We start from the raw sequence: 25,952 nt of genomic DNA on the forward strand, positions 1-25,952 counted from the left end.
TATGAAATTCTGAATAAGTAAAGGGAAACCATTCCAGGGAGGACAACAATAGAAGTTGTGTAAAGAGAAACAGAAAACTCCTCAACCAACCTGAATTTTTAAAAGAAGGTAGACAGCAAGGTAGAAGCAAGAGCAAACAAAGGAAGAATGAATCTGAGTGAGGCATGGCCCCATAAAATAGTGTGGGGATGAAAGGAAGGAAGGAAGACAAAAAGAAAGAAAAAATAGAGAAAGGGAAGAAAAAGAAAAGAGGGAAAGGGAGACAGAGGGAGAAATTAAGAAAAATAAAAGAAAGAGAAGAGTCAACGAAAGAGGGAGAGAGAAAGAGGGAGGGAGGGAAGGAGGGGGAGAGAGAGAGAGAGAGAGAGAGAGAGAGAGAGAGAGAGAGAGAGAGCCTGTTGCTACACCCCCAGTTCTTGCTGCCAACACATCCACTTCAACCTGCTTCTGGGATGGCAGCTCTCAATCCTGGCCCTGTGATCCACTGCCATGCAGCAAAACTAGGAAGTTTCGAATCATCCCTTGTTCCCTTTCCCTTCCCCCCAATCATGTGATGCTTTACCAGCAACTTTGAGAAAAGTCTAGCCACTGTGGATCATTGCTGCTTCACTTTGATTTTCTAGGTCTCTCTGTCCCTCTCTCTTTCCTACTTGAGGTCTTTTGATTTTGGGTAAGTAAAGGATACCATGAATTTCACACCAGCACTTTCTGTTATGTTGAATGTCAGCTCCATTAGTGAGTTAAAGACAACCGTTTCATCACTGCTGTACCTTCAGCAGTGTTAAGATACCTCTGGTTTATTCCCCAACCTCTTTCCTAAGCAACATTTGTGAACTCTGATTAGCTTTATGTATGGTTCTGGTTATTGTTCAGGCCTTGATCTCTTGGAATTAGTTGTACTTAAACTAGATTTTGCCCCAAAGATGGAAGGGTGTGCAACAGAGCTGGATGGATTTTCCATTGGCTGAATGGCCAGACTAGAGAGTGGTTTGATGTCAGCTTGACGGCATATCTCTAATAAAGGGCCCCAGGGATCTATGCTTGGCCCTATGTTGTTTTACAGTTAATAGATGGCATGTTTATCCGATTTACAAATGGCACAAAGCTGGGAGGGAGAACTAATACACAGATAGAGTGGGAATCCAAAAAGATCTTGACAAGCTCAAGCACCGGGCTGAATCAAATAAGATGAAAATCAATGAGAATAACTATCAGTTTACTCTTAGGTTACAAAATAAATCACCTTACAGGAAGAGGAAAGCTTGGCTAGGAAGCAGTTTCTCTGAAAAAGATCCAGGGGCTTAAGTGGACTGCAAGTATAGTGAGTAGGCAGAATGATGTGTCAGCTTAGAAAGCACTTTCTGCCTTGGGCTCCCCTCAGAAGGGAAGAGCTTCCAGGAATACACTCTGCCCTGGCCAAGCCACATCCCAATTAGGCTTCGTTATGGGCATCACAGCTAAGGAAGGAAAGTGATAAGCTGGAGAGAAACCAGGAGGGTGAAGAGCCTAAAGTCCATTCAATTGGAAGACAGTTTGAGAACTGTGGCTACCCAGCTGATGGCTAGTGTCTGGTGCATTGTAGAAGCTTAAGAGATACTTGATTGACTGAGAAAAGACTGAGGGAAGGGCACGTGAGCCATAAAGAACAAAGGTCAGACTTAGGCCATGCAAAGAGACAAACCGGGAATGTGGGTAGGAACAAATTCCATCCAATGTAAGCTGTCCCAAAATGGCGGAGGCCTGCATCATCATCACTTTGGGACAGCTCTCGTTGGATGGAAATTATTCCTACCCATATATGTTAGGTGCCATGTATTCCATCAAATGAAAGGGATACTAAGGATTCTAAGAGGCAAAGGCGAGGAAGGAGGGAAGTGTAGGCATGGGGTTGGGAGATGAGAAAAGTGCCATGGGGAAGAACAGTAAAAAAGACAATTTGCCTGGATTAACATGTATGAATGTACCGAGACTGGAAAGATAGGTTGGGGACAAATGGTAACGGACTTTAAATGATCCAAAGGGGAGTCTTTCTTTGATCCTACAGTCAATGCAGAAGTAATACAGTTTACTGAGTAGGGGAAGCTTGGAAGATCATCTTGGTCATAATGTTGAGGATAGACTGAAATGGGAAAAAGTCCTGAGGCAGGCACACCAATGGAGAAGGTACTTCAAGGGGTCAGGAGAGGTCACAAGGGCCTGGAGTAAGTTGGGTGGTGGCTGTGGAGCTGGAGAAGAAGGAACAGTTGTTAAATCTTGAAACATGAGTGAGAGTGTGACAGTGAAGCAACAAGTGCAAAAAGCTTTTTTCTAGGAATTTAGCTGTGAAGGGAGGAGAGATACAGGCTGATAGCTCAAGGGGCCAATGGTGTCAAGAGAAGGTTTTGTCCAGGATCAGGGAGATCTGGGTGTGTTTGTAGGTGACATGGAAAGGGACAGTGGATAAAAAATGAAGAGTAGAGAGAGGGAGAATCTGAGATGAAAGGGGAAAGATTGCAGAGGAGGCCAGAGTGAACAGGTTCAAGGACACAATTAGAGGGCTTGGCCTTGGGGAAGAAGACCATTTCTTTTCCTGAGATTGGCGCGAAGGAGAGAAAGAGTGATGGTTTTGAGAGGGAAGCCCTTTCTGTGGACTGACTTGATTCCTTTTTAAAATGAGAGCAGAAGTAAGTCTACACCAGAGGTTCTAGATCCTATGAAATTTATGTGTGGTCCTTCCTTCCCTACCTGTGCCTTACTACAGTTTTTTTCTCCTCCAGGGAGGTCTGATCAAGTTGTCTTCATGAGACATGAGGGGCTGGTATCAGCCTGAATCCCCAGTCTCCAAGGTGTTCCATGGAAGCCCTATTTGTAGAGGCAAAGGGGGAAACTGTACTCAAATTGGATGGAGACATAGGAACCTTATACCCGATTTCAGGTTCTGCTTCTAACTGTATGACTTTGTACAAGTCACTTAATCTTTTTTTTCTGAGATCCCTTCTAAGTGAGAAACCTTTATTCATACTGTTAGTAAAAATCGGATTGTACCATCTACAATACAATCTACTAGGCAAAATAGAGAATGTAGAATGTAAATATGCATGACACATTAATAGTTTTAGAGCAATAAGAGTAGAGAAAAATTAACATAGACTGGAGTAGCTGAGAAGGATATTATAGAACAAATGAGATTTTACTTAGCCCTTAAAGGATGAGTACAATGACAAATCACTTAATCTTGACAGACCTCAGATTTCTCATTTGCAAAAGGGGGATTCGAATACTGAATAGGATCACTGTCAAGAAAGCTCCTGGTAAATCTCAAAGTGCTGCAGAAATGGGAATCGTTATTACTGTTATCGTTAGTTGACCTCTAAGGTCACTGTTGTTTGACATTCTATAGTTCTATTTTTGGAGGTGAGTTTCCCCTCTTTTCCCTGAGCACCTGGGGGGAAGAGGGGACATGCTGGAAAGGGCAATGGAGGTAGAGGCAGCATGTCTTGGCTCACATCCCAGTTCTGCTACTAAGCTGTGTAACCTTAGATCATACTCTTCTTCTCTTTAAGCCTCAGTTTCCTCATCTGTAAAAAAGATGAAATAGTCTTTATGCTAGGGTGGAAGGGGGAACAGTTTAGTCACTGCAAAATGACACAGAATATCAGCAAAGAAAAGAGAAAGGAAGGAGGAAGGGCCTGAGGGCCTAGATAAACACAGAGAGGAATGGTTGGAGATTTCTCAGAGTGCACAGATTCAGCCTATTTTCTATGTAATGACATGGTCATTGTAACCAGCTTCATTTCCTTCCGGGCCAAGTTCATCAGTAGAAAGTACGCCCAGAATTTGGGTCTAGAATCATCCGAGTATTTCAGCTGCTCACTGGTAGGATTTTCATAACAGCATACATTCACAGAGGCTTTAAGGTTCCAAACTGACCTACCCTTTCAAGTCCCACAGCAGTAATATAGCTAGCATAGCATCGCCCCCCCCCCATTTTACAGATGGGGCAAACAGACTCAGGAAAGTGACATGGTCAAGACCACAAAGATCACAAGACCACAAGGCTGAGTTGGGATGAGTAGTCAGTTTTTGTTACTCCCATGAAGCCTGGCAGTCTTGCCTTTCCTCCTCTGGAGCAACTCTGGTCCAAGACTGGGTAGGGAAGGGTGGAAACTATTGATGGGAGTGAGGTTTAAGAGTTCTGAGGCGGGGTTCATTCATCCAGTCCTCCCCTCTCCCCTGAAAACTAACTCTGGGCTGGTCAGTACTTTGAAGAGCTGAATCAATGGCTTCTCACTGGGGATTCCCAATCCCTCATGAGGGCTCATGTCACATTACCAACTCAAGAAGTGCAAGTACAGAGATAGCTGTATGTGCGTCCCCTCTCCCCCACAACCAGGGAGGTACAGCTAAGCATCTAAATGGACTGTTCTAAATGGCTTAAACAGGAGCAACATCCATTGTCTAGGCTGTCACTCTAGGCTCAGTTGAGCTGAAAAACCGTTAATATGGATGTGGATGCAGGTACGGTAAAGCCTGCCCAGCTAAGGTTACAAAATGAATAATCAGCCCTCCTTGTCTAACAGAGTTCAGACTGTGCTGTTGGAGAACTGGAAGGGAGTTTCAGAGGAAAACCCTTCAGAGGGAGTAGGTCACTGAAGCTCAGAACTCCCTCTCTCCCCTCCCCACCATAGCTTGTTTGAGGTCCCCTTGAACAGATCTGACCCCAGACCAGGACTTCTTCTCTGCATTAAGAGAGAGCTATGTATTCAAATGCCCCTAACCCCTAATGAGGCCCAATTTTTCTTCCCAGGGCCCTCAGGACCACGGTCAATTACTCCTCCTAGCTATAACAGTGACTCCAAAGGCTGGGAAAGGAGGGCAAGAAGGGGAGATGAATATTTACTGTGCCTCAGGCTGTGAAACCAAGACAGGGATGAGGCAGGTCCTTAGAGTCAGCCCGCTGGCTGGAATTGCCCACTTCTTCCTGCTTTAGTTTGACCATGGTGGTAAAAGCAAGGCTTGGGAGAGCTGGCCAGGGTGCTGGGAAGTCACGGGAGACTCTGCAGGGCTCACCTGGGCACAGCTACAGAGGAAAGAAATTGATACTTCATCGATTCCAGAGGCCAAGGCTCCAGGAAGTCAGTTGTTCATTGATAGGGAACTAGACTGAACCAGAAAAAAATGAAGAATCAGGCAGTGCTTACAAACTTTCTGTGTGCCAACACTGAGGAGGAACAGCAAAAGTTCCCATGTGGTAATGCAGCACAGCAACAGAAAGCTGGAGGGGACCCATTTTTGAAGCTCAGAGAAGGGTGCTGAGGACTAGGATTCTGGAATCCTGGAATGGTCAAAGCCCAGGAGAAGAGTTTCTTCCCTTCCCCAAGTCTTCTCAGACTGAACATCTCAAATTCCTTCATGTGATCCTTACCCAGCATGATCCTAGGATGGCACAGGTTTGGGTTTGGGTGCCCTCTTTGGGTTGGGCTCTAGCTCTTCAAGGTGTGACCTCAATGCCTCAGAAGATGATGGAGGTTTGGGGTCCCCTCCCTCATCTCGGAGATTCAGCTTCTGTCAATGTGATTCGATTGACCTCACTTGGGGGCATCACACGGGCCTCAGGACAGGGGGATTTGCAGTCACATGCAGAATGGCAGCACCACAGCTTTCATCAGAACCTTCTATTTATCTCCACCATTGATACTAGGTGAATGAGATTGGTCCCATTTTGCATGTTGAAGCCAAAGAGATTCAGGCTGTTGACTACTACTGCCAGACTCAGGAAGGCCTGGCTCCTAGTCAATTTCTACTGATTGTCTGATTTGCTATCCTAAAGGAAATCCCTCCTTACCTTGGGAACATAAATGGTTCTGGGGAAGCCAATAGGCTCCCACTATTTAAAAAAACAGGCTCAACTACTGTTTAAAAAAAGGTACATCAACCAGGGATCTCTCACTTCTAGTTCAGGCCAATCCAATGACCCCAAAGCAGGTCCTATGGACCTTAAAGCCACATCCTGCAGAAGAATGGGAGGCTCGTAAACAGGGCAGCTGGACCACTGGCCAGCAGGAAGGAGGCAGGCGGGGGGGGGGGGGGGGGGGGGGGGGGGGGGGGGGGGGGGGGGGGGGTGGGGGAAGGAAGAAGATTTAATGAACTACTAGTAGACAAGGGAAGACAGGGAACAAAAGGGTCATTCTTCCCTTATGGCAGCCCTAGGCTGGAAGGCTGCCTTCCTCATGGCCTGGATGAGAGAGAGGGAAATTGGGGCCAGAAGCATGACAGAGATAGCTGAAAAGTGCATTGTGTAGGGGGCCCATATAGGGCTACAAAATGCTTCCGCCCAGCCTGAGGGAGATTCAAGGCCAAGGGCAACCAAGGAGCCAGGCTGGAATGGGAATACAAAGGGGGGTCATCTAGCCAGAAGACTAAGAGCTGCAGGCTCTAGCAAAGGGATGGGGCTGAGACCTGCCTCCTTCCACCTTGCTGGCCCTGGAGACATACTTTGGGATCACCCAAGGACCCCGTGGGTAATCTAAGAGAAGCCCAAAGAAGGCAGCCAAGGCCCAGTAGGCAGGGACGAAGAGTAAACCAAAGGGGATAAGATGGCTTCAGGCAGTTTCAAGAAACACTGAGAGAGAGAAGAAGCAATGTTCGGCGATTTCAGAGGTCCTGGTTAAAGTCATGATGAGAAGAAACAGCATTAGATCCCCCCATGAGGAAAGCCAAGTGGGGCTCATTGATAACTCCCCCCTCAACATTTGGTTGCAGGTAAACAGACATATGATGTCACAGGCCTATTGGTCAGTGATGATACAAAAGAACAGCACACTGGTGGTGATGAGCAGGCATACTCCATTTCCACTGAGGGCAGGACAAGAGGGAACAGTTTGAAACATAAGCAGGAGAGATCAATGAAAGATCCTGACAAAGGGAGCATTCTTTACTTGAGAAGTGAATTAGTACATAATCTATAGGGCAAGACAAGAAGCAGCACTACAAGTCAGAGTCGGCTCACTCTGGCTTTGCTGGTAGAGCTGTGTGACCTTTGACCCAGTACTTAAGAACAGCTCCACCAACCACCAATCTGCCAGCAGATGACATGCACCTTCCCATCCAAAATCAGCTTCCTCAACTTCTTTTAGAATCTACAGATCCACCTCTACATTCATTTCCTCCGCTTGTCTCAAAAAGAAGGGTCTTTTTCTTTCCAAGACTGATATCTGTCCACTCTATCCAATCCCCTCCTATTTCCTTATAGATTTCACTCCCTCAATCATCCTCTCCATTCCTCAATAGCACCAGAATCTTCCAACCCGCTGATGTCTTCCCTTCTGCCTATATGTTCAGTTTCCCAAACTAGTCACTAGTCTCTTCCTCTTTTTCTTTCACTGTCAAACTTCTTGAACAAATGGCCTCCACCCAATGCTTCCATTCTTTCCTCAGCCATTCTCTTTAAGCCCCGAATCTGGCTCTAGAAACTGTGCTGTCTCAAGTCATCAGTGATTTTAGAGAAATATCACAATCAACCGGACTTTTCCCAGTCCTCATACTCCTAGATTTTTCTGCATGTGACACTGTTGAACACCTTTGACTGCCTTTCAAAAACCCTCCCCTTCCCCCAAAGTCTTCTCAGGCTAAATATCTCAAATTCCTTCATCTGATCCTTACACAGCATGATCTTAGGATGGGTGCCCCCTTTGGGCTGGACTCTAACTCTTCAGGGTGTGACCTCAATGCCTCAGAAAAGGATGGAGGCCTGGGTTCCCCTCCCTCATCTGGGACATTCAGCTTCTGTCAATGTAACTCGATTGCCCTCACTTGGGGGCAAGTCACTGCACAAACACTGTAGACTCTTACAGAATTTCTCATTCTACTTAAAGCCCCATGGAGCTGTACCTTTCCCCCTCATACTGTGATCCTGATTTTTTAAATGCAGTTTAGACATTTATTTCTCTTAGGTATGACTCCAGTCATTACCATCTGTTGAGATCTCTTTGAGTCCCATCCCCGTCACTGTGTTAGGGAGCCCATCCAGCCTTGCAACATCTCCAAATCTAATAAGTGTTCTATCTAGGTCTTTACTGATAAAAATATCAAACACAGCCTGGCTCTTCTGTCTCATGATCTCTCCGAAAAGATCCTGGAGGCCCTAGATCAAAACTATTTTAGCCCCAAATGACTAAGGTATAATTTCTCCCAAGAGGCTCCTTCATTTTATGGTTTTGATGAATATTATTAATAACAATTCACATATCGATAGCACTTAAGTGTTCACATGCACAAGCTTTTAAAATGTCATTATTCTTATTTTACAGGGAAGGACTGGTGACTTACCTATGGTCACATCCTCACAGTCTGGAGTCGTGGGTCCCACGTAGTATCTGGGGATCCCTCTACAGAATCCCCCAAACCTAAAAAAAACATTTCCTTTCAGGAGATTCCCCCAACCTTCCCCACCCCCATTCTGTACCTTCCTCTAGGCTGTATTAATTTAATGGCTTTATTTACCTGGGAATCTCATTAGCACATCTATACAGCAATGTAGAGTGAGACATGGTAAATAGTCAACACTAAGTCACTGAGCCACAAGTCAAAAATGCATCTGCTGCTGCTGCTCTAGCAAGATACAGATCCCCCCATCTCTGACCAATAGGCTGGGCAGGATAACCCCAAACTCCTCTTGATTCCCACCCCCAATTTACCTCTTCCCACATTCTTGATCCTTTCTTACCCTTTTACCAACCAGATGGAGACAGATAGGACGCCGGCTGGATCCACTTAGCCTTTGATTCACTGGTCAGTCTGTAGGGAAGATAGGTTATTAAGATATTGCTAGAGGAATGGGCCAAAAAAGTCCCTCCTCTTCCCCAAAGGACTAAGGATTTCCTACAGGAAAGGACCTTAGAGAATGCAAGACCAGGCTTGCCAATTTACAGGTGAAGAGACAGCCCAAGTTTACACATTTGGTGAGAAGCATGGCTGAGAGTCCAAACCAACCTGCCTTTGGGGTGAAAGGCCACTAGTCAGGAAAAGCCAGCATAAAGAAGTATGGACAGAGAGAGTCTGCTACACATTCAGCTAGTTCCCCTACCCAAATAACATGCCTAGAGGCCAGCCAAAGATGAGATTTAAACGACAAAAAGCACTGGCCTTACAGCTTGGGCCCTCGGACATAATCTTCATTCTGCTGCCCATCTCTTTCTGTGTCTGGTCTTGCAGAGGGTACAGGCAAAGGAAAGATCAAAGAAGAGAAACTCAGAAACCTCAGTGTGACCCTTTCCTCAAAGGGAAGGAGGCCAGAAGCACTGATTAAAATGATGTATTTTTATTGTAAAAGATAGAAAAAATCATGAGAACACAGAAACACTAATTCAGTGCTGGAGCTATGAAATGGTTCAACTGGTGGTCCTCTACCGGGACGATCACCTACAACAAGAAAAGCTATCTAGAAATGTGTTCAAAACGGCAGTGTCACTGTCGCAAAAACCTGGAAACCAAGCATAAGTGCCTAATGACCGGGGAATGATTGAACAAATTAGGATCGAGGAATATGATAGAAGATTAGTAAATCAACAACAGGTTAAAAAAAAGTCACCTCGAGGAGACAACACAGCTCTGAGCATGCATGATGTTCCACATTTGGCTCTCAGCGGCCAAGGTAAAGAATACATTGGGTCCCAGATAAAACATTCAGAAAATATGCTTTGTATGGCTGTGGGAGAAGAGTTGTTGGAGTGCTTGTTGAGAAGTGTCTTTTACGTCAAAACAAAATGCATCAGTAACTTCTCTAAAATAAGTGTAAAAATAAGAAAAAGATTTTGTATTTTTTTGGGGGGGTTTACTCATCCACATACTCACTGGGGCCCCCAAGTACACATTAAAGGACCTAAGCTCTCAGTTCAAAACTGGGCTCCTAGACTCCAAGTCAATGAAGCAACACAACTGGCACGTCCAAAATAATAGAGCCTCCCCTCTGAAATCCAAGTCACTGGTTAGTCCATATCTGCCACTCACTAGGGCTGTGAAAATCCCTTCTCCTTTTCAGAGATGCAGCTTCCTCACTGGAAAAATGAAGGGATCATCCCTTCCTATGTGAGTAGGAACAGGCTACGAGAGCATGCGGGCATGGGGGAAGGGGACACCTCTGGGATGGAGGATTTAAGCTGGGCCTGGGAGCATTCTGCACCCACAAGGCTAAAAGGCTGCCATGGCAACAGATGAAGGTGGGCATCAGGCCAGGGTCTTTACCACTCTCAACTCCCCCCTTAATCCCCCACCTCCAGTACACACAGAGCACAGAATGTCTGTACCAAGAAAAGAGAAGCCAACTCTTTTCTAAACTGTTCCATCTTTCCCACAGTGAGCTTAGTGAACAACAGCATCCATTCAGCCACTTGCCCCCCCTCCTAGCATGAGGCCTCCCCCAAAGGCTTATCCTTCCAGCTTCACATTAGGCATGGGGGGGTCTCTTCAACTCTTTTATGTTAGGACACCACAGAAATACAGGGATTGGTCAACTTTTTAGGTAGAACTATAAAATATTAGAACTGGAAAGGGCTTTAAAACATACAATCTAGAATTCTGAGCTAAAAGAGACAATCTGAACCCTTCATTCTACATAGAAAAAGGCAAGGGCTGCTGCAAGGCTACAGAGCGAAGCAGGGGCAGAGTCGACTAGAAGTGGGTCTTCTGGTTGATTCTCACTACCCTGATTTGGTCTGGGATCAGCTCAGCAGCTCCTGAATCCCCTTAATCCTAAAATATCCAAACCTCAACAGAAAACTGAAAGGGGAACGAGGGGTGGAGAGAGTTATTGACATTTCAGGTTGGGAAAGGCCCTTAGGGACCATCTAGTCTAACTGGTGACTGAACATAGAGTGTAGATAAGTAATCACCAAACTTCTACTCGAAGGCCTCCAGTAATGGGGAGAGAGTAAATGGGGAGAGGGAGAACTGCTAACCACTGAGGGAATTCCAAAGAGACCTTTTCTACAGAGTGGCCACTGAGCCAGAAATCCTAGGAAACAAAAGATAAGGGAGCACATTTCAACCCACACAAAGCCATGGAGGTGGGAGCTGGAGTGTACAAAGGAGAGTGATGTGCAATCAAGCTGGACCCTCCATCTTGGAACTGGCTTCAGCCCGGCCTGAATCGCCAAAAGGAACCAAGAATTCACACAGGAGGAAGGGAGAAGGACTTTGTGGGACTGGGGAAATTCTGAAACAACAATTCTTCACAACACAACTCCGAGATAAGAAGTGCAAGGCTTATCCCTTTGACTGTAATCTCCAGGAGGGCAGAGGCCATCTTTCATCTCACTGTCTCCACATGCTAAATGTGATTTTACAGATGAGGAAGTGGAGGCCCAGAGAAGCTAACTGACTTACTGAAGCAGTAAGTGGCAGAGCCCAGATTCAAATGCCAGGTCTTTGACCACAAATCCAGTGGTTCATGAACCCTCACCTCCCCTACTCTTTGCAACTGGCACAGAGTGGGGGGTACATAATAAATGTTTGAATTAAAACAATTGGGCTAAAACCCATCCTACAGATTCCCATTTATCCAGTGGTGAAATCAGCAAAAGCTTCCCTGAGAGAGGAGGGGAGTTTGGGGCTCTGAACAGGGTCCTAAGGTACGGCCCAACGGTCTGCCACCATCACTTTCGGCTACTGACTCGGGCACTGACTAGCTGGGTGTGACCTCAGGACAAGCCACTTAACCACTATGAGACACTTTCCTTAGCTGTCATGTGACCACATTCATACTTAAAATCTTTATAACCTACAGGGCTGTTATGAGGAAAATGTCTTATAAGCCTTCCATTATTACTTTTTATCTGTCTCACAGATTTCTAGATAAAAAACAGGAAATTCTTTTTCTTTCCAGATAGAATATATCTATCCCCAAATGAGCCAGGGCCGGCAGCATTCATTTAAATCATATCAAAAGCTCTTGCACGGAGCAGGCGCCTCACAAGTGTTTCCTGAAGTAGTTGAGTTTGCTACCCATGATTTTATTTGCCTCTCAAAACAACCCTCAGGGGTAAATTAGTGTAACTTTTACTATCACCATTTTACAGACTTGTCTACAAACTAGTGACAGTCTTCTGCCCAAACCCAGTATCCCCGACTTCCAATTGAGTATGCTTACCACTCTGCTATGCTGATTCAAAGCTCCTCCTGAACCTGAGGCCTTGCCTTTTTTCCCACCCTCCTCTAAAGGAATTGGCTCTGTCAAAAGAGGAAAAAAGCTATTTTTCTATTAATTTTATAGTGACATCAAGAGACTTCATAGTGCTGCGAGACCTATCCATTCATGTGTAGAAAAATTTCATCAAAATGGTCAAAGGATATGAGCAGACAATTCTCAGATGAAGAAATCGAAACTATTTCTAACCATATGAAAAGATGCTCCAAGTCATTATTAATCAGAGAAATGCAAATTAAGACAACTCTGAGATACCACTACACACCTGTCAGATTGGCTAAGATGACAGGAAAAAATAATGATGATTGTTGGAGGGGATGCGGGAAAACTGGGACACTGATGCATTGTTGGTGGAGCTGTGAACAAATCCAACCATTCTGGAGAGCGATTTGGAACTATGCTCAAAAAGTTAACAAACTGTGCATACCCTTTGATCCAGTAGTGTTACTACTGGGCTTATATCCCAAAGAGATCATAAAGAAGGGAAAGGGACCTGTATGTGCACGAATGTTTATGACGGCCCTCTTTGTAGTGGCCAGAAACTGGAAACTGAGTGGATGCCCATCAGTTGGAGAATGGCTGAATAAATTGTGGTATATGAATATTATGGAATATTACTGTTCTGTAAGAAATGACCAACAGGATGATTTCAGAAAGGCCTGGAGAGACTTACACGAACTGATGCTGAGTGAAATGAGCAGGACCAGGAGATCATTATATACGTCAACAACAATACTAGATGATGACCAGTTCTGATGGACCTGGCCATCCTCAGCAATGAGATCAACCAAATCATCTCCAATGGTGCAGTAATGAACTGAACCAGCTACGCCCAGAGAAAGAACTCTGGGTGATGACTAAAAACCATTACATTGAATTTCCAATCCCTCTATTTTTGCCCGCCTGCATTTTGGATTTTCTTCACAGGCTAATTGTACAATATCTCGGAGTCCAATTCTTTTTGTACAGCAAAATAAGGGTTTGGTCATGTATACTTATTGTGTATCTAATTTATATTTTAATATATTTAACATCTACTGGTCATCCTGCCATCTGGGGGAGGAGGTGGGGGGTAAGAGGTGAAAAATTGGAACAAGAGGTTTGGCAATTGTTAATGCTGTAAAGTTACCCATGCATATAACCTGTAAATAAAAGGCTATTAAATTAAAAAAAAATTTCATCAGGATAAATGTGGAGTCTTACACTTAAGTTGAAAAAAAATAAACTTCTCCTAGATCACAGATGTAAGCACCGAGGATGTTACAAGGCCATCAAGTTCAATCCATTTAGTTTAGATATAAGGATAAAGATATAAGGAAACTGAGGCCCAGAGAGATGATATGATGGCCAAAATAACACGGCTAGTGAAGCAGCAGAGTGAGCTTTAAATCCAAGCTCTCTGAGGCCAATCGGTGCGCTTTCTATTGTGCCCAGCTTCTCTTCTGTTTCTTAAGTACAGCATAGGGAGGTATGACTAGAAAGCAGTCTGAAAAAGAGCCGGGAGTTTCAATGGACTGCAAGCTCCGCATAAGTCCCATTAATGATATGGCAGCCAAAAAAAGCAAATTCATTCTTGGGATGCAGTAAGAGATTTCAAAAGCAGATCACATCTGAAGTGCTATGTTCAGTTCTGGGCACCAAAGTTTAAGAAGAACATTAATAATAGTAATAACAGCATACACAAAAACTCTGTGAGGTAAGTGCTATTATCTCCATTTTACAGATGAGGAAACTGAGGCAAACAGGATGAAGTGACTTGCCCAGGATCACACAGGTAGTAAGTGCCCAAGGCCAGATTGGCACTCAGGAAGAGGAGCCTTCCTGATTCCAAGCCCAGTGTTCTATACACTGCAGCACCTCCTAGTTCCTGCAATACACTATTCTAGAATCTTCAAGTTGGAGAGCGGGAAGGAACTTCAGAAGATCTCTAGCCCAACCATACCTGAATCCCCTCTACAATATACCCAACAAGTAGTCACTCAATCCCTGCTTGAACGCCTTTACTGAAGGGGAGCCACTATCGTCCAAAACAACCAGTCTACTTTGGGACAGCTCTAATTATCATTAGGAGTTTAAATCAGACCCTGACACTGTTGTTCCTTGGTCCTCCTTCTGTCCTCTAGGGCCATTCAGAACAAGGCAATTTCTTCTACCGCATCCATGATAGCCCTTCAGAAAGGGCACAGGAAAATGGTGATCACCTCCCTACTCCCCAAATTCTCAATTATTAGAAACACAAAGTTAACATAGTGAAAGCACACAGTAAGAACCTAATAAAACGTTAACTGAATTAAAATGAACAAGTTTTTAAACGATCTATGGAGATCAAAGCATTCTTCTCCATCCTCTCATGTTTCAAAGGAAGGATCCTACACTCCCTCGGGATACAAAGAATTATAGTTAATGCGATTATCCTTTGTGACTAGTAAATTAAACTGTTGAGAATTTACAACAGAACCCTTCCCGTGCCTTACCTGCCAAAATCAGAGGTGAGGAGACGAAGGTCACAACGTCATCCCCACAAAGCCTTTACGTGAAAGTCCCATCACAGGTGCCGGACCATACAATGGGGGAGCGTGGAAGAGGAATCACTGTCTTTTCCTGATTCTCCTTAATTTCATCCCTGCTAGCTTGGAGCAGTATTTGAGCTTCTACATCAATCATCCAGTTAATAGGTCTTTATTAAATGCCTGCCAAGTGTCGGGCACTCTAACAACAAGATAGGCTACAAAGAAAAGAGCCAAACACTTCCTATGTTCAGTGAGATTACATTCTAATGGAGGAGACAATGGGTACAGACAAGAGTAAACATAAAACGGAGATATAAAGGAATTTGGGGGAGCATCAGCAGCCGGGGGGGAGGCTCAGCAAAGGTTTCATGTAGGAAGTGGCACTGGGGCTGAGCTTTGCGAGGAGCTTGGGATTCCAGGAGATGAAGAGGAGATGGAAGATGGAATGTCATGTGGGAGGGACAGCAAGGAGGCCAGTTGGGCTGGAATGCAGCATGTGAAGGGGAGGAATGCGTAAGAAGCCCGGAAAGGTAGGCTGCAGCCAGATTGGGAAAGGATTTAAATACCAAATGGAGGAGTCTGCATTTTATCCTAGAGATAACAGGGAACAACTGCAGCTTTTGAGAAGCGGGGAGTGATGTGATCACTGAGGCAGCTGGGTGAAGGAGGGGCTGGAAAAAAAGGAAAGCTTGGAACAGGGAGAATTAAAAACCCATCCAGAGAGAGAGAAGAGAATGGAGGGAGACATAGTGTACAGACAGAAACTATAAAAACTGGTCACTGGTTGGATAAGATGGCTGTGAGAGGAAGAAGAGTCACAGATGAGCTGTGAAGCTGAGCATTCGAATGGAAGGCGATGGTACCCTTGACAGAACCAGGTGCATTAGGAAGGAAAGCAGGGAGGAACGTGATAGAACAGGACAAGTCTGAGAAGCCTTCAAAAACCATCCAGAGTTCAAGAGGTCCAATAGGCAGTTGGTCACAAAGGCCTGGGGCTCAGGAGAAAGCTTAGAGCTGGATATGTAGATTTAAAACTACCCCATAGGGGCTGATGAGATCAAAATATAGGGTATAGAGAGAGAAATGAAAAGGAGAGTTTGGGCCAGAGCTTGGAGCATAATCACAGCTAGAGGGCAAGACATGAATGATGGATCCCACAAGGGAGACTAAGAAGAAATGGTTAGACGTTAGATGGGTATAAGGAGGGAGACCCAGAGAGGAGAGATTATCCAGAGGAGAGGGTGGTCAACAGAGTCAAATGCTACAAAGAAATAAAAAAGAACGAGGACTGAGAAAAATGACTGGATCTTGCAATTAAGAGCTCAGTAACTTTGGAGAGTGCAATTTTAATTAACTGGGTGATGAAGTCAGAATCGAGATTGCAAAGAATTGAAAAGTGAGTGAGAAAGAAAGGCAATGAGTGTAGACTGGGTTTTCCAAGAAGCCAGGTTTGAAAAGGAATGCAGAAACACAAAAATAGCTTGGGGGTAGCAAGTTCAAATTAGGGATTTTTAAGGATGGGCAGACCTAGGCAGCAGTTCTTTGCGGTAACCTGGGTATGGAGATTTTTTAAAAAGGGGATTGGACTAGAAGTCCTTTGCAGCTATAAATCTACATATTCAGCACTATTATAGGAAACAGAGAAAGGGGGCCGATAGAAAAAGAGGAGACTCCTACAAGTACTGTAATTAGATCTAACAGATAGCACCGAGGAGATTGAGGTGGAACTATGGACTCCAAGGCTCCAATACATCAGGGAGCTAGCTATCAGGGGAAATTCACTGGGAGACTGAGGCTCTGGAAAGCTAAAAGATGACAAATCAAAGTTAGGGAAGCTTTAAGCTCCAGAAATTGTCTGAACAGTGCCACACAAATTAGAAATACAATAAGGAGAGGAGATGAAGAAATCTTGCCCTAGAATAAAAAGTCCATTGCAAACAGAGAAGACATGTGGCTAATAAAAGGAAAAGAACACGGAATAGAGTGGTACCAGGTTGTGGAGATTCTTGAATAACAGAATGAAGTGGTGGGGAGCTGCTGTCAGGTGGCAAGCAGGAGAGTGACAGGGTCAGCTCCATATTCTCTCACACTTAGCTACCTCTTCTCCCTTACATGTGTCCTATGTCTCAGTCTACTGAATCACTCTCCAGTCCTAGACAGACCCTGTGTTTTCCCTACTCTGTGTATCCCTTCCCTTCCTGATCCCTGCCTCCCATACCTATTCTTGGAGGCCCAGTGGGTGTCACCTCCTCTATAAATCTTTTGACCAATGTCTCTAGCTCGAGCTTGAATGTACTCTCTCCAAAGCCCGAACTCTCACAATATCTTGTCCCTCATATTCTTACACTCAGTTTTGTTTTTGAGTTAGCACCCATCCATCTCCCCTACTAGGACAACTCACATTTTAAACCACTATATAGTTTGCTAAAAGTACTTTACCATACTCCCTTTTGAAAGTTCTAGCACTCATTTTATAGATAAGGAAACTGAGGCTCAGAGGTTAACCTAAGATATTTGGTCAAGGCAATGGAAGTACTGTTATTAGAACCAAGGTCTTTTGATATTGAGCACTTTGTGGTCCTCCCATCTTTGACATTCTATAATTTAAGGTTCCTGCCACTATTCTTTCCATTAGAACATGTTGCTCCTAAAGTTAGTTAAGGGGTCTTAGTGATTTCTGAGTCTCCCCCCCCACCCCCGCCAGTGCTTAGCAAAGGCTCTCTTCCATAGTTGACTCTCAGTAAAAGTTTGAATGAATAAAAGCAAGGAAAGAAGGACCACAATGGTACATAGGGAGACAGGATAAAAAAAAATAAAAGCAGCAACTCTTTGCAGGGTCACTGGTTTTGGGATGGGAACATGTAAAAAGCAAGGGGGTTTGAATAAGGCTTCTAAACACAGTATATAAAATAATTTGAAGGTCTGTGCCTGCTCTCTATCTGCAGTATCTGCTGATAAGCTGAAGGTTATATGTAAGAAACTAGGATGCAGGGTCCCTGAGGTAAGTAAAATGTTAAAAGGTTTTCATATCACTGAGAAACACCTGGGAAATTACTTTCCTTTGGCTGGGGGAGGTAATCTATCAGGCCCAATCTTCTACAAAGTCATATTCTGCTGCTTCATCGTGGCATGGAGGTGACGAAGGGTTCTTGAAGGCCATGTCAGAGAAGCATAAGCTCTGATAGGTTCTCTGCTAGAAAGGCTTCAATTCAAACACTGTCCAGAAACAGAGTCTGTTTTATAAAGCCTAACCAAGTTAAGTATAATGAGGCTTATCACCACCAGACTGTACACTTGGAGATGAAGTTTTGGCCATGGAAAGCTATAAAGCAAATAAAAATGGACTTCAGTTCTGTGTGCCCCTTCAACCCCTTCAGTGATGGTGGCAGACAGTGATGAACAAGGGGGCAGAGGGTGATAAGAATCAGTTATTCAGCTATCTATAAACATCAACTCAAGCTAAATGTGAGATATTTGTCTGCTGGGTGAGCATACTACTAGATATTCTGGATTAGATTAAATTTAACATTCTCACTATAAATGAAATGAGAGGGGAAAAGTTGCAGTTTAGTGGAAGGACAGCTTTCCTTGGAGAGACAAATCAAAGAGTTGGCAGAACTGGTTTTATCATGTGCCTAAAGGCAACAAGAAACATCATTTCATGGGTGATTGGTCATCTCATATTGCAGTCCTCATGAGAAATATTTTCAAAAAGACCCTCGTGAAAGTAACAGGCTCACAGAACGTTTCTTACAGGGGATAAAGGAGTAGAGTCACTCGGTAGAATTACTCTACAGAGAACTCCCTAAGACTCTCCAATTAAAGCAACCCATACTCCCCTACTCAACTACAATGCAAAGGTGGAAATAGAAGAGGATGGTGAACAAAATACAGCAGAAAGCATGGATCAGGAATAAGGAATGAAGGAGGCCAGTGACTTTCTGGACCAGACAATAGTCTAGATCATACAAAAAGCCTCTGCCTGCAGACCATGAATATTTTTTTCCAAGAAAATAACCATCAGATGCTGATCATGGCAAGCACAAACATCACCAAAAATAAAGTGCTACTTTAAGTGTTAACAACTCATTACTGATGCAGAAGTAATTAAAAACATGAATAAAAAACTAGAATATAAATTTTAAAAGGTATAGTACATAAGGAAAATAGTTCAACATTGCTGCTTGTTATTCAGTCTTGTTCCACTCTTCACAACCCCATGGATCATAGCACCCCAGGCCCTTCTATCCTCTCTCTTGAAGACTGTCCAAGTTCATGTCCATTGATTCCATGACACTATCTCATCCTTTCATCTCTTTTGACATTCATCTCATCCTCTACTGTCCCCTTTTCCTTTTGCCTTCAGTCTTTCCCAGAATCAGGGTTGTTTCCAATGAGTTCTGTCTTTTCATTATGTGGCCAAAGTACTAAATTTCACCTTCAGTGTCTGACTTTCCAGTGAATAGCCTGAATTAAATTTCACAGCCTCGATCTCCTTGATGTCCAAGGGACTCTCAAAAAGTCTTCTCCAGCACCACAATTAGAGAGCATCCATTCTAAGGATTTCCTTAGAGTCATGCATTGCTACTGGAAAACCCACAGCTTTGCTGAGGACCTTTGTGGGCAAGGTGCTCTCTGCTTTTTAATATGTTGTACAGATTTGCCATAGATGTCCTTCCGAGGAACATCTTTTAATGTCATGGCTTCAGTCATCATCCCATCTGCAATGATCTTTGAGTTCAAGAATATAAAACCTAATGTTTCTTCCATTTCTTCTCCCTCTCTTTGCCAGGAAATGATAGGACCCGTTGCCAGGATCTTAATTTTTTGATGGTAGGCTTCAAGACCTGTTAAAACAAGGTACTGAAGGGGCGTGTGAGGGGGGAGTGACCAAATTAGCAAACGCTTGATTTCACTGCTAATCGATTAACAAGCATTTGTCAAATATCTGTTTCATGTGCCCAGCACTAGGGATCCAAAGCCAAAAGAATTGAGTCTTTTTCCCTTGGGGAATTTACAATGCATCCATATAATGATATACAAAGTAAACCTAACATAATTTGTTGGGGGAGACTAATAGCTGAGATCACAAAAAAACTCCATGTAGAAGTAGGTACTTAAGCTGAACTTTGAAGGAAGTCAGGGATTCCGAGAGGCAGAAGTAAAGAGACAGCACATTCTAGGCACTGAGGTAAGAGATGGAACAGCAGGAAGGCCCATTTGGCTGGAACATGGAGTACTTGTATAATAAGCCTTATTGACTTAGCTTTACTTTATAGATCTTTATATGGTCACATGTTTGAATTCCCCAAAATGTCTGCTAACCTGGGCATTTGTCTCCCTCCCTTTCAGCACCTTGAAAGTACCCAAAAAGATCAGGTTGGAACCAGGCTGTGAGGGGCTTTAAATGCCAAACAGAATAATCTGTATTTCACTTTAGAGGCAGTTGTGTGAAAGTTGACCAAAATGGGAAGTCCAAAAGAAGAATAAGTTTTTTGGGGAAAGATAATGAATACTGTTTTAGACTGAGATGACTATGAGATATGCAGTTCAAAATATCAAAACAGACAGTTGGTGATATGATGATGGACCAAGGCTACATAAGTAAATCTGCAAGTCATCTGGTTAGACAGAACTGAAGTCAGATGAGCTGAAGGAAAGGTATAGAGAAAAGAAAGGGTCCAGTGCAGTATTTGGCCTTGAGGTAGGCACCCCACCCCACTTAGTGTGAGGGACAAGGATGATGATCAACTAAAGGAGCAGTTATACAGGCCAAATCAGAGCCAGAAGAGTACTCCCCAAACCAGAGGCAGATAAAGTGGTCCACAATGTCCAAACTTAGGGGAGGTCAAGAATAATAAAGACAGAAATGGTGTCTTTAGGAGATCCTTGGGAACTATAACTAGAACCACTGCTGTTAATGGCCAGACCACAAGGGTTAGAGGAGTGAAAGTAATGAGTGTATAGGGCTTTGTTTACAAATTTAAGAGTGAAAAGGCAAATCATAGATTTCAAAGCTAGAAGAGACCTTAAAGGCCATCTAGTCCAAACCCTCTTTTTACAGATGAGGAAAATGAGATCCAGGAAAAGTGACTTTCTCAAGATCACACAGATACTGACAAAGATGGGATATGAATCAAAGTCCTCTGACTGACGTTATGAACTCTCTACGTCTAGCGTCTCAATTCCTTGTTGAAAGCATTTGTGTTATAGCAGAGGGAAGCTTTTGTATGTTTGATAAGTCTTGGACAGCTTTCATCTCTTATTTTTGAGCCATGTTTTTCAGTATATTTTTGTCTACCTTCCCTATATAAGGAGGGTCTCATTTAGAGTTACATGGAACACTTACATAGCACATAAGCCCCAATCCTTTTCACAGTTATCTTCTTGCAAACAGTCATCATGAACACTGCAATACCAGATAATCAAGTGGCCCCATGAAATGTTTCTTCTGATGCGCTTGGACCCATGCTAAAGTCAAACAATCCTCTGTTTGTCCTTCTTAGAAGATCCCGTGAGCCCAGTTAGCTACAACTTCCTTTTGTCTCCTAGTTTCATTCAGAGAAAGAACATCAAGATGGATATGATTCATTTCCCTCAGCGGTATGTCCACTTGCTGGTCACTGAACAAGAATCTCTCCTTTAGAATGCCAACAGTTACTATTGATGTAGTCAAGAAACCATGTGATTCCTCACATCCTTTGCTCCCTTTATTGTCACACTGACACTGGCCCTGCAGAAGTGGAAGGAGGCCACACAGGACTGGACGCCATTTTGTATTCTTGTCTAACAGCCAAATGAAAACACCCTTATTTGTTAGGGACAGGGCTGCTGACTGCTGTGTCCCGGTTGTCCAGAACCTAAGAGATGATTTCCTGGGGGCAAAACCTGATCAGAGAAGAGAAGGAATTTTAAAGTCTTTCTTCTTCTTACCCTCATCTCTTCCTACATTCCCCCAACCCCCCCAAGTATTGTAATGCTGTTTCTTGAAAGCTGAGGAATATCACTTTTTTCTTTTGCTACTTGAGAGGACTTTAAAAAGCCAACTCAGTGATTGTTGAAACTATAAGAACCTTTAATATTGTTCAGAGTTGTTCCAGTGCCAATTTTCATGGTCTCTTTTCTAACCTGGTCTTCTTTTATAGCACATGTTGCTCTTGGGTTTTATTCTTTTTGCCATATTTCAAACTTTTCATTTTTTAAAAATATTCCATTGCCTCAGTCACTGCTGCTATATGGGCCATCAGAGTTTAAAGTGTTTCACTGAGAAATAAAAATTGTTTACTACTGATCTTCCAAATGTCGTTCTGATCAATAGGACTAGAAAGTGTGCTATCTGTGGAGGCAGAGGCCTTAGCTTCAAATCCCAGCTTTGCCACTCATGAATGTGACTTTGGAAAACTCACTTGGCCTCTCTGGGCCTCAGTTTCTCTATTTGTAAGATGAGTGGGTTGGATTAAGTAACCTTTAAGTCTCCCTCCAACTGCAAATCAATGATTCGAAGACCTCTCCACTGAATGCCCAACCCAATGAGGAGCCATTCCACACTTCGCTGGGCTGATCTAATCTCTCTCCCTTTGGAATTTCTTAGGTCTAGATTATCTTCCGGGTTTCATTTTTCTCCAGCTCCTATGGCCCACTGAATTTCACTCCAAATTGCTTCCCAACTGCCCTTCTGTTTATCGCTCAGCATCTGGAATAGCTGCCCACTTACCTTATTCCTCAAGTCTTCTGCAGTTCACCTTACTTTTAAAACTCCTCAAAATTTGTGTAGATGCTACTTTTCCATTTCTAAATATCCCACTCCCTCTCCCCACTTAGTGAAGCTTTCCCTGGAGCAAAGTGACAACAGGTAAGCAAAGTCAACTACCACCTGAATCACATCTAATAGTGTATATATGTATATGTATACATTAGATACACATGTGTCTATATGTATGTGTGTGCGTATATATATATATATATATATTCCACATTTTATACTCATAGTTCCCCATCTCTTCATTATAGTTAGTCAACTATCTAGTTTGATCAATTCTTCTCATTGCCACTGTGATGTCATTGTGTATGTCAGTTTCCCTCTTCTGCTTTCTTCACTCTATCCTGGTTTCTACAAGTCTTCCCACATTTTGATGAATTGCTTGTATTTGCCATTTCTTACAGTACAATGATATTCTGCTATCATCACGGACCACAATTTGTTAAATATTCGCCAAGCAACATTCTGCCTTCCTTTCACCAAAGTCAAGTCTACGTGCAGAGTGGCAAGAGAGCACCTTGGGGCATTTGGATTTCAACTTGATGCTAGCTCTGATCCAGGGCCATGATAGCAATAAGGCAACCATCGCGCGCACACACACACACACACACACACACACACATACTCTGGGGGCTTTGTGGAAGGACCAAGTGGTCTGGACTCAACTCTGGCTGAGCTGGTGTAGTGGGAAGAATCAGGGGGCAGCAGTGCAAAGCCTGGCCTTGCTATGTACCAGGGGACCTTGGAGAAGCCATTTTCCTTTTCTGGGCCTCAGTTTCCTCCTCTATAAAATGAAGGGGCCGAAAGAGGTGATTTTGAGGGGCCCTTCCAGTTTTGGACACCACCACCTTATGATCCTTGCTAAGAGGAAAAACAAAATGGTTCCTGCCACTCCCTAAATTGGATTTCATCCTAGACCAGTTCTCTCTCCAAAACTCATTCTGAAAGGTAGGGAGGCAACCAGTAGGAGCTGAGAAGTACTCACAGAATGCCAGAGCTAGAAAGGGACCTAAACACCTAAACAATCATCACCGAGCCTGGCCTCTGCGCAAATCTCCTGATGACAGCTGTCCAAAAGTGGAAGCCTGTCCCTTGGGAGGGAGAAAGTTCCTCATCACAGGAAGGCTTCAAGCAGGTGTCAGAGAGTTTGCAGGAGGGATTGCTAGTCAGGGAAGGGCCAAACTAGTTGACCATCCTAGATTCAAATCCTGCATCAGACAATCACTGCTTGCATGCCTTGGGGCAAGCTGTCACCTCTAGTGGGCTTGGTCTGTTCATCTATAAAACGAGGGAGTGACTCAATGGTTGTTGAGTTCCCTTACAGTTGTACATATACACTCCTACAATTCTATGAGTTTCTGAGGCCCAGAGAGGTTAGGTGATTACCTGAAGCTATGCGCCACTAATAGATGGCATGACTGACGATGACAGTGGTTCCCATGCTACCACCAGTGACCAACTGGGAAGTTTCTGGGGGCAAGAACAGAGAAGCCAAGATCTAGAATGGTCCGGCGTGGCTGCGGCTACTTCCTAGGCTCTCCCTGCCTTCTGCATGGAGTTTAAAGGTTTCTTAGATGTTAGCATTCCAGGACCATGCCAGGCCAGCACACACTCCAAGTCCAAGGCCCAGCACAGCTCAGGGGGTATATCAAGAGCTCACTACATCACTTTCATACTGTACTCTTTGCCTTTTGTTATAAAAGCTGAGAACTCAAATTATTCTCGCTGTCAAGTGTGCCACCGGCTTAGCAGGGGTGGTTCTGCCGCCACACAGATGGGATAGATATACATTTCCAGATAATCTTCTTGAAGCTGATTTGATCTGGGGAGATTTTCATGCTAAGTGCTCAAGAATATTGTTGACTCTGAACTGCTCTCTGTGACAGGCTGCAAAGGGGGTGGGGGCGAAACCTGAGAAGCTGACCCCCTCCTTTTACGTTTGAGAGAACGGAAGCCCAGGGAACTTTACTGATTTGCTCACTCACCTAGGCAAATAAGCCCAGAAATGGGATTGGAATCCAGATCCCCTGAGTCTAGAGCCAGTATGCTTTTCACTGCATGACTCTCAAGGCCAGTGCTCTTTCCACCACACCCACTGCCTCTAGCGTGAAAACATATTCAGTAAAGGCAGATGGTGATCAACGGCAGTAGAAGCATGCATGCTGAGGCTGTGCATGCCACCAGGATAAACTGAGGGACAGTGCTGGCCACCTCACTTAAGGCAGCAGCACTGACCCAGTGTGGTGGCTCGAAAACCACCTTGGACAGTGACTGCTGGATGTGAGGGCTAGAAAGTCAAAAAAGAAACCAACTCTTGTTCTCAGGAAGCTTATACTTCCGATAAATGCCATAGAAACACAGAGCACAAAGCAATTTAAGGAGGGAGAGAGAGAGAAGCTTCCCAAAGGAGCTGGTATTCAAATGAATCCTTGAAGAGAGCCTGGGTTCTCAGGGACAAAATTGAGGAAGATGTACATTCTAGGCCTGGGAAAAGTGTCTGTCTAAAAGCCTGGAGATGGGAGAAGAGTGCTGCAAACTTGAAGAGTCTCTTTGAAGAATCTGGCAGGCCATATCCAAGTACCCAAAAGAACATAGTTTTTGAGCCAAGCATTCCATCATGGGCAACGGACTCTGAAAGCATTCTAAAAACCCACCAAGAGCCACTTGTTCAAAGATCACCAGAATCCAGAAACAACCGAAACATCAAACAACCGAGGAACCGCTAAGTAAGCTGTAATCAAGACCAAAAGGTATGAAGAATCCAACAAAAATCAGGAAATATGCTTACGAAATCTCAAATGGTAAAAGGACAATCATGAGAATGGTTCATCCAAGAGGAGAAACAAGAATTAACAAAAGATCCTGATAAGGGCCAAGGGAATATTGAAAAGATGACAATATCTTGTGCACTAAAAATAATCTAAATATGAAGAGCATGTAGATACAGCTGGTTGTACTGATACTCGATGTTAAGTTTCTAATGAAACATACCAATACAAGGCAGGCTGTATACTGAGTGGCCAATAAAAGGGGTACAGGGAAAAGGTTGGAGGCCAATGGCGTCCAACTCAAATGGAAAGTTGCCACTGAACAATACATAAGGAACCCTGCGGGCTGCAGGTTAACTTAGAAAACAACATATTAACATTATCTATGTTTAACTATATCTTTCTCTTGCTAAATATTTCTTAATGACATTTTAATCTGGTTCTAGCTACATTCAGGAGGGCAGCATGCTGGCATTTGATGCCTCTCCCACAGAAGATGCCGCCAAGAACCAAGGAGGAGCAATCACTACATGTTGGATTGCTCAGGCACAGTGCAATTATTCAAGTTCGAGTTAGGACTTAAAAGAGTAGGGAAAATTTGTAAGGCTTGGGGATCACCATAAGTGAGCAGATGCTAATAGAGAGTATCTGAGGTGATTATGATGATGAGACTGGTTAGACCCTAGCACTTCCAAGGGGAAATAGTGGCAGAGGAGGTAGGACGGGTCCATATG

At 43.9% G+C, this 25,952-nt stretch overlaps 1 protein-coding gene across 1 annotated transcript in view; it reads right to left on the reverse strand.

The window, feature by feature from the left end:
- Positions 1-25,952, reverse strand: part of LOC100934823 (wiskott-Aldrich syndrome protein family member 3-like) — a 76,439-nt gene that overhangs the window by 41,488 nt on the left and 8,999 nt on the right. Inside the window, 2 exon segments of the mRNA XM_031945146.1 lie at positions 8,308-8,384; positions 8,705-8,775. The gene's annotated coding sequence lies outside the window, so the exon portion shown is untranslated.

The sequence above is a fragment of the Sarcophilus harrisii genome, chromosome X (genome assembly GCF_902635505.1).
Source record: "Sarcophilus harrisii chromosome X, mSarHar1.11, whole genome shotgun sequence".
Taxonomy (NCBI): Eukaryota; Metazoa; Chordata; class Mammalia; order Dasyuromorphia; family Dasyuridae; genus Sarcophilus; species Sarcophilus harrisii.